This window comes from Palaemon carinicauda, chromosome 31, assembly GCF_036898095.1.
Source record: "Palaemon carinicauda isolate YSFRI2023 chromosome 31, ASM3689809v2, whole genome shotgun sequence".
Taxonomy (NCBI): Eukaryota; Metazoa; Arthropoda; class Malacostraca; order Decapoda; family Palaemonidae; genus Palaemon; species Palaemon carinicauda.
The window spans coordinates 49,876,646-49,886,788 of NC_090755.1; positions in this window are offsets into that span (position 1 = coordinate 49,876,646).

A 10,143-nucleotide genomic window follows, 5' to 3' on the forward strand; every position below is an offset into this window, starting at 1 on the left:
GGTATAAACCTCCGTAAACCGGTCTTGCATGATTCAACAACCGTTAACCACGACTCCAAGTTCCCGAAATCCCTCGTTAAAAAAGATATTTTTTCAAGTCTGGGATTTTTCTTCTTACGAATTATTATGTGACATGATGCAGAAGTTCTAAGGCCATTGCCTCCTATCTAATGCTGAAAAAAAAAAGAAAAAAAAATTATACTCATTGGAAGATAATTACTGAGTGTGGGTGACCGGGTGAGAAGATTTTTGTTGTTTAGAAATGATTCTCGAATTTCAAGCAATTGTCCTCACATCAAGAGTTGGTGTCTGATTAGCATGGAAACAATAAAGGGTTGAACTTCAAAGAGAGCAACCGGATTTTTCGTTCGCCTACAGACCACAGCCACCCATCCCCCAACCCCAGGATATTTGCTGTTCTTCCGATTTACGTCTTTATGGTTTGTTTTCATCCTCAACTGACCCACAGTTACAAAGGAATTTTCTGATCACACTTTGTTCCACGTCTATCTGACTGTATTTTCATTGTTTCTTTTTTTTTTTGGAATAGTTTGTTGTTTCCCATACACCTTAAAATTTTTGAATTGCAAAATATCCTTGGAGAAAGAGAATACACATATTTCAACTGAAAGGCCCCACCCTTTTTCGCGGGTAGATCAATAAAAAAAAAGAATAGTTATATAAATCTAATAATGTTCTATCAATTATGAGAATTCAAGAGAAACAATCTTTAGCATCATTCTTTGGTGTTTTTCTTATAAAAATGACCGCTTCCGTTTCCTGGTTTCACTTTCAAGATCTACAGAATTATAGTAGGATATCTTGATTGTTGATTTCTCAAAGGCTATGCTTGAACATCCACAATCACCATGATGTCAATCAGCTCCAATACATTTTATTCCTTGAACTAGAAATCTTTGGCGCAGTGAACAGTCTTCCTTGTATAATTACTAATACTGTTCAGAAGATGGAGGATGTTCCCCCACTTCACCGTTCACCAATGTGACGGCCAAGAGAAGGTTGTGACTCGAAGGCAGGATGAAAGCAACTGAGTAACTTTATTACAGAACACTCGCTATTATATACAAAGACTCCAAGCAAAAAGGGCATATAAAGCATAACAGGCAATTTCACGTTCAAACCAACACCGCACCAGTTAACAATTAACGGTGAGAAAAACAGACATGTTATTTCAGGTTCTTATTAGTTCGAGAGGAGAGCGAAGATACAAGCATAACATATACACAAAATGAAATGTCGTTACTATGTACGATCGTGTGACACACGGTTGGTACATGGCTCCTCCCCTAAAAATGACGTACTGTACATGTTAAATAGGGCGCCCTGATCTGGAGTGGTAGTAGCAAAACTGCGGCCGATGAGTGGCAGTGAGTGGCTGAAGAAGTCGTTGGTTGGGGAGCGAGCGAGTGGTGGATGATGGGTGGCTTTGGTGCCGCTCCGGCTCGTCAGAGGGTAGGCATATGTGTCCTACGGCATTCATAGGCATGTCTGTCCTACGGCATTCATAGGCGTGTCTGTCCTACGGACAATTGCAGAATTTAGCTACCGTTTATCACGATTCAACGTTTGTGCCCAAAATCCATCCGTAAAAAGTTATTTTTCTACGTTAGGGATTTCCCATCTTACGAATTATTATGTGACATAAGCAGAAATTCCCAAGCCATTGTCTCGTATCTAATACTAAACAAAAAGTTAGTTAATTAGAAGAAGATTAATTAAGGGATATCAAACTCGAGTGTGGGTGAACGGGTAAGATTTCTGTTGTTCAGAAATGATCCTGGAATTTCAGGCAATGTCCTTACATCAAGAGTTGCAATTTGTGCCTGTTTAGCATGGAAATAGTAAAGGTTGAACTTCTAGTAGAGGAACTGGATTTTTTTGTCCCTCCACCCCCCTACCAATGACCTGCCCCATCCCCCAGTATATTTGAAGTTGATTCCCCAATAAAAAATGCTGTTCATTGCACATCTAATTTTGTAGTTGGTTTATTCCTTTTCTAGCTCAACTGAATTACAAATATATTTGAATTTTGTTATTTACTATTTTTTCGTGATCCATTTTACTGTATTTCTCATTGTGTTTTCGAATCATTTGTTGTTTTTCATACAGTTTTAACTTTTTGGAAATTACAATATCATTTGGTCATTGTAAACTAAAAGACATCCATAGAGAAAGGGGATACATATTTTTCGACTGAAAGGCCTACCATTTTCTAAGGGTAGATCATAATAAAATAGTAAAAAAAAATACCATTTTCAACTAAAAATGTTCAGGAAAATAATATAATTCACGCGAAACAATCTTCAGCAGTATTTTTGGGTATCTGTCTTAATACAGAAGGAAAATAATTTGTTTCCTGGTTTAACTGTAAAGAACTGCAGTATAGTAGTAGGATATCTTTATTGCTGATTTTTAAAGGGTTATACTTGAAAGGTGAACATCCGCAATCACCTTCAACATCTGAGACTAAAATTTATGGTAGAACATCAGCCTTTGTTTTCTGATGAGGTACTACGAGGTCAATCAGCTCAATCTTCTAATGCTGTTCACAAGATGGAGGATGGTTGTGATGCTGCTTAGAAATGTCTTCCACAAAGGTCATCTTCTATTATTATTATTATCATTATTATTATTATTATTATTATTATTATTATTATTATTATTATTATTATTATTATTATTATTATTATTATTATTATTATTATTATTATTATTATTATTATTATCATTATTATTATTATTATTATTATTAGCTAAAGTATATCTCTACCTTGAAAAGCAAATTGCTTCATCCCAAAGGGCTGCATCAGGTATAGCAGCTCATTGAAGAACGTAACGAAGTAATGAAAAACCTATAAATGGCAGAATATAAATAATAATGAAGCTTATTCAAATCACCAATAACCTTAGATAGATAAAATATGAACTGAGACTCAAGTCAACCGGTTCAACAGAAAAGAATCTGTTATATGTTTACGTTTCTGAGGTTCTACCGATTCAACTGAAAGATCAGAAAGATCCGTCCAGAATCTGGTCACTGCTAGAATTTTTTTTTTTTTTCACATGTCATTTGTTTATTGTTTATTCGAAATCTCTTAATTCTTTTATATGAATAGTCTCTTCACTGGAGCTTTGACCACTAGAGCTGCTAAGGTGTGGACGTGTTCAACAGTCGCCCTCAGTCGTATTTTAGCCTTTTTATCTCGCTTACAATATCATTGAAAAAATATTAGTTAACCTTATGGAGAAACCTAAGTGATAAGAAACAGTACACTATGTCTGTCCCTAACTATTTCTTCCTCATATGTAAGACCACGGAGGGAGACCGGAAAAAATGAATAGGATGTGACTGCTATAGATTCTATCATAAGAAATGTGTACATAGTGACAGGCATCACTGATAATGAACGAAAGAACCTGGATTTGTTATGCCCACCCTACGTATGTGAAGACTGACAAGCCAATTTATATATATCAAAATTGAAGGAAGATGTGAATATGAGAGAAGAAGCCTTGAGTGAACAAGACGTGAAAATAGCTGAATTGGAAAACAAACTCGTGGACCTTAGAGCACACGCAGAAAATCCCCCCCAGACTACTGACCTCACTAAGAAAATTGATATTCTAGTTATAAATATGAATTCAATTAAGGCAACACTTCAAACATTGCTGGACCAAAAACCAGAGAAACCGACATTTGGTGACAAAGTTAAGGAAAAAATTCCCTTGGTAATGAAATCAACAAATACAACTGAAATCACTGAAAGAAAAAGCGAGGTTGAACAAGCACTTAAAGACATTCCTATTCTTAACACTAGGTCAACTACGAATGGAAATGTTGTTGTAAACTTTGCAAACAAAATGATCAGAGAAGATGCGGCAAACAGAATTCGGACTTTGGTTGCTGACACTGAAACGAGAAAAATCGGAAAACTAAAACCAAAAATAATGATAGGCAATGTGTACAAAGATGAAGAAGATGTAGTAAATGCTTTGATTCAAATAAATTGTTGCCTGAACCAAATCCAAAATATAGAAGAAAAGATAGGTGTAGTCCTGAAAAAAAAAAAAATGCTCCAGGTGGGACCACCCACTATATGCTGAAATGTGATCTGAAGTTCTGAGGAGTATTCATTATAACGGAGACAAAGTTTCGTTACGATGGGATACTTATAACATACGTGATAGGAACCACGTGATCCCCAGCTACCACTGTCAGAGGTATGGACATTTTGAAAAATATTGCAAGTCTAAGAATGATGATAAAGTCTGCGGGAAATGTTCAGGAAAGCATCCACCAAGGAGTGTAATTTGCAAGTGTCAAAGTGTATTAACTGCACAAAGTTAAACAAACCCAGTGACCACATAGGAAATCCTAGAGACTGCAAAGCTTATGAATTGGAATTGAAAAGACTAGCGGAAAATACTGATCATAGTTACCAAGGATGTCATGAACTATGGCTATGTAAATATGCAATCTGTAGGTAATAAAACCATTCAAATTCGAGAATTGATTAACAAGAAATATTTGGACATACTAGGTTTTTCTGAAACATAGATTAATAACTTGGACAAGGCAAAGATCACTGAAATGACACCCCACACACACCTTTCACATACTAAGAGAGGGTAGGTCTGGTGGCGGTGTCGGAGTCATTATTCATAAAAAAATTTCGATGAGTTGTATAACAGTAACAATTTAATAGTAAATGAACAATACGTGATATGGAACGTTAAATACTATGAACGATCAAGTGGAGGTCCTGTAGGGAGTAGGTTTCCCCTGCTGTAAAGGACCAGAAAAGCAGCCGTCACAGTAAAATAAGTTTCAAATGATGTGCACGTTTAAGTTGATTGTTATCACTGTTAGCTTTAATGATAATGATGTTGATGGATATATTGCTCAAGTTTAAATAATAATAATAATAATAATAATAATAATAATAATAATAATAATAATAATAATAATAATAATAATAATAACATTTAGATTAATTATAGTATTTACTATTAATGGTATTATTGTCAGAATTTTTATATCGTCTTTTTTATCATTAGCAAAATATGTTAATTTTTATGTCGGTAGTATTATCAGTAGTAGTACTTGCTTAATACGCCACAGATTCACCTTATGATAATTTGATAAACATTTCAGTGTATGGAAGAATTGCAATAAGAGATTTGCAATAGGAAGCATTTTCTATATTTGAAAATATAAGAAGCGCTAGAGAACAGAAAAAAAAAAAAGGTCCTACTCGAAGTTTATACAGTAGCCTAGATCTGACAACCATGTAGACCTATAGACAAAAGAATGTATAGGATTGTAAAATTTTTTAGATTTATCATGAATTCGATACAAATCTGAGCAACTATAATCAATAGTTTAACGCAGAATTTTGCTCTAAAATGATCCTTTTCTTCATCTGATACTCCATTATACGATACATTTGATTCTGTGGTGCCTAGAGGTATTTAGTTTGCAATCGCATTTTTTTATGGCCCACTTATTCCTTTCCGTATAATCATGCTATAAATTCCTCGTAAAAGCATAGTTTTATTTGTCTGAGTCTGAAAAAAAAAAAAAAAAAAAAAAAAAAAAAAAAAAAAAAAAAAAAAAAACATTATAGTTTTCTTTCCATCGCCATTCCAATCTTGCAGCATTCGCATCCGCACATTCCATTGTCATTGAAAATCCCAAAAGTAGACATCGGATTACCCCGAACCTTTGCATCGATAATTCGGGCCTGGATAACCTTCCCCAAGGCTCACTCAACAATTAGTCTCACTGGACGAAAAACAATTCTTTTGGGCACAAAATTTTGATAAGAACTCGGAATTGCTTCGAGCTGTCTGTCTCTAATTCCTGCAGAGCAGATTGAGACGGGGGATACCCCACACTCCTCCCCACAGTTACACAAGAAATGATTCTATTTCAGCGAGTAGCAGATCGATATTTTTTTTTCATCAGCGGGACAGTAAATAAATTACATTTTAAAAAGGTTTTTACATTAGTATCAAAAAATCTTTTTCAATAGTAATGGTAAAGGTACCAACCATCAATATCAGCTGTGGAAGTTTTCCCATTTGCTTAACACGAAAATGTCGCAACCCTACAAGCCAATTTCAAAATAGGATGTTAGCAATTGTCCTGATAGGCACAGACATTAATAAGAAGTTCACCATTTTATGGTATGTACATTTTCCAGAGTCGGTTAACAATAGATTATCTTTTTCTTCATGAGAACGGTAAGTTCAATTTAAGCCTAAGTGGTTATCTAAAGAAATGATGAGATTTCGAGGAACAAAATGGTTTACGTGTTATGTTTTAAAGTACATGAAAGTAATTTTAAGTTATTTCATGTCAGTATATTAATAAGTAGAAGATAGAACATTTCTCTCGTAGAGAAATTTACCTTTGAGGTAATATTCAGTATAAATACAGATGCAGGAATACTTCTCTCAAAGTCTGTTGAATAAATCCTCCAGACATGACATTCATATGCAGTATATGCTGACTGTTTTATTAAGCCATTGCTAAGGTAGTTGTCAATGCTCTGTGTATAATCTTCCAGTGTACAGAACCTCAGTTACACACTCTCATGATAATTCTTGCGGTTAATACACTTAGTCTTCTAGGTTGTATATTCTTCTAGACTCTCTGGAGTGTCATTGGAATAATTTCAATTTGATTTCTTTTATCATTTTTATTGGCAAATATGGGTTACCTTGTAGGTGTTGGTCTTTTTGGCCTGAAGGAGTTAACTGAAGCCATTATGAAGCAGTCTTTATGGATTCGGCAACTATGGCTAATGATCCTTCGGATACGGCTTTGGCTATGGTGGATACAGCAGTCCCTTTGCAGGTTTGGTGGTTATACTACTTTTGATGAATTTAGCGGAAAATTACATTATGTCATGAAGATACAATAATTCTTTTTAAATAAAGATAACATAAAGTTTATACTCCAGTAAATCCATTGTAAGATTTTCAGTTCTTCCAAAATTATCTGCCCATCCAAAGGCAAAGATAATGAAGTTCATTCTCAAATGTCTTGTCGAGGGCTGAACTTCAGGTTTGTAGCAAAGACTTGCTCCTTAACTATCCATGCAATATTGAAAAGTGAATTAATTAGTAATATCCGTATAGGTGGCCATGGCTTTACAAGTCGAAGATAATGTTGAAGTCAATTTTAATCATTCTGATTAGTTCCTTTGATAAAGTCCTATTGAAAACATATATTACAGTTAGATGGGAACTGACACCCAGTTTCCTAATCACTTCCTATTTATATATTTGCCACCAGGATATAAGTGTCCAGAGTTCAAAATGAAAGTGGAGCCTTCTCTTCCATTGTGAAATATTTCTTTACAATAATTCTTTTTTCCAGGAGACAGGATTAAATGTGTCTTTTTAGTCAATTACCGAAATAATTATCTATTTTTATTAGGATCAGGTTATTCGAATACCATTGAGTCTTTACATTTTACATATTTCTTTGGAAAGACATACACCAAGTTTTATACATTCCTATGCTGATATTCATGCTACTATCAAAATTCCCTTTCCAAGAATTAAATTCTACTACATCTTTCCAGCTTATTATTAGAGGATAGCAATATTTAAGTGCCTATCCAATTCAATGGAAATTTTTTATCTAATATCAACACAAATTTCAATTTCATCTCATACATATCTTAATTTTTCTTATTTTATCAATTTCTCTTTCAATCGGGTTAATAGTTTATTTAAGATAAAATGAACTATACGGGATATGAACATTTCATCCCTTGTTATTGTCTGAAGATTTATTTACAATTACCTTTTTCAATCTTTGATCTTGAACGCAACATTCAATACAAGTAGGATAATTGAGTTATATGTTTCCATGTTGTTATTAATTTCTCGCCTTTGTTTCTGGTTACGTCTATTTCACCATCAATACAGTTGAAACTAAGAGTCTCTGGTACACCTAACGCTGAGGAGGTGCACCCTGTCACACCCTTACTACCCGACGAGTTCCTGTGTTTAGCTGATCGCCCCCCCCCCCCACCCCCACCCCCACCAATGCCATCTCTCCTTAAACTATCTGTTTGTGTGATTCACTGTAAATTTGATGAGATTTCGCCAACATTATCACCGACTTCACTGTATGAAGCAGTGCTCAGTGAGTCTTTCAGTTCTAAATGTAATATTCAAAATAATAAATTAATAGTATTTGTGGAGAATATTGAATTCAACAGTGTGCCTTTATTTTATAGATTAACAATTACATTATGATTAAATATTATAAGGTGAATATGGCTTATGTAATAACAACATCCAGATAGATTCACAAGATATTTTAGCAATAGTCTCTACAGTCACTTTCAATACATAACTATACTTGCCCAGAAAACCTCTTCAGCTAACTACCTCTAAGTTATATCTGTAATTTTTAGAGCGCCTTTATTCTTCCATTCAACTATTAACCTACTTCATAATTCATATAAAAAACACAATCTTATCTATAGCTGATATAGTGAATTTATATTAATTGAGAGAGAGAGAGAGAGAGAGAGAGAGAGAGAGAGAGAGAGAGAGAGAGAGAGAGAGAGAGAGAGAGAGAGAGAGAGAGTGGATTTAGAAATTTCATATCTCCTTTACTATTCATTCTTCTTGTAGAAACTATTGAACGGAAGATATTGATTATTTTTTTTACAGTTTCATCAAACTTTGAATGTTTTCATAAAATTCAAGCTCTATTTCAATGATACGATAGAGAGTAAAAGATGTGAGATTGGAAGTATGTTTAGAAGTAGAAGGATGGATGTATTGGCCTTGTGTGAGACAAAGATGAAAGGAAATGGTGAAGTGATGTTTGGTGAAATGTCTGGTAGAGTGTCTGGGATTGAAAGGGGAAGAGCGAGAGAGGGTGTGGCTTTATTGCTGAGTGAATGGATGACAGGTAAAGTAGTGGAATGGAAGGAGATATCATCTAGGTTAATGTGGGTAAGGGTTAGGTTGGGTAGGGAATGTTGGGCGTTTGTCAGTGCGTATGGGCCAGGTAGTGAGAAAAGTGAAGAAGAGCGGAATGAGTTTTGGAATGAATTAACTAGGTGTGTAGAAGGACTGGGTAGAAGGAATTATGTAGTTGTTATGGGTGACTTAAATGCTAGAGTGGGCGCTGGAGAAGTAGAAGGTGTCATTGGGAAGTATGGCGTACCAGGTGAAAATGAGAGTGGTGAGAGACTGGTAGATATGTGTGTTGAACAAGAGATGGTAATAAGTGCTAGCTTTTTTAAAAAGAAAGATAAAAATAAGTATACATGGGTAAGAGTGGCAAATGGAAGAGTAGTAGAAAGGGCATTAATGGATTATGTGTTGATAACTAAAAGAATGTTTGGAAGATTGAAAGACGTGCACGTGTTTAGGGGTATGGCTAACGGTATGTCTGATCATTTTTTGGTGGAAGGAAAATTAGTTGTAGCAAAAGAGTGGGGGAATAGAGTAGGTGGATGTAAAAGGGAGCTAGTGAGGGTTGAAGAGCTAATAAAACCGGGGGTAAAAAGTAAATATCAGGAAAGGTTGAAAATGGTATATGACGAGGTGAGAGATAGAGAAACTGGTAATTTAGAGGAGGAGTGGAACTTAGCAAAAGAAAATTTTGTTGGGATTACAAGTGATGTATGTGGCAAGAAGGTTGTTGGAGGCAGCATGAGGAAGGGCAGTGAATGGTGGAATGAAAGAGTGAAGGTAAAAGTGGAAGAGAAAAAGAGGGATTTTGAAGAATGGCTGCAGAGTAATAGTATAGAGAAGTATGAAAAATATAGAGAGAAAAAGGTGGAAGTAAAGCGCAAGGTACGTGAGGCAAAGAGGGCAGCTGACCTGAGGTGGGGTCAGGGACTGGGTCAGTCATATGAAGAGAATAAGAAGAAGTTTTGGAAAGAAGTGAAGAGAGTAAGAAAGGCCGGCGCAAAAATTGAAGAGAAAGTGAAAGATGGAAATGGAAGGTTGTTAAAAGAAGAGGAGGCAAGGAAAAGGTGGGCGGAATATATTGAAAGTTTGCTGAATGTTAAGGATGATAGGGAGGCAGATATAATTGCTGTTCCAGGTGTTGAGGTGCCAGTGATGGGAGATGAGAAT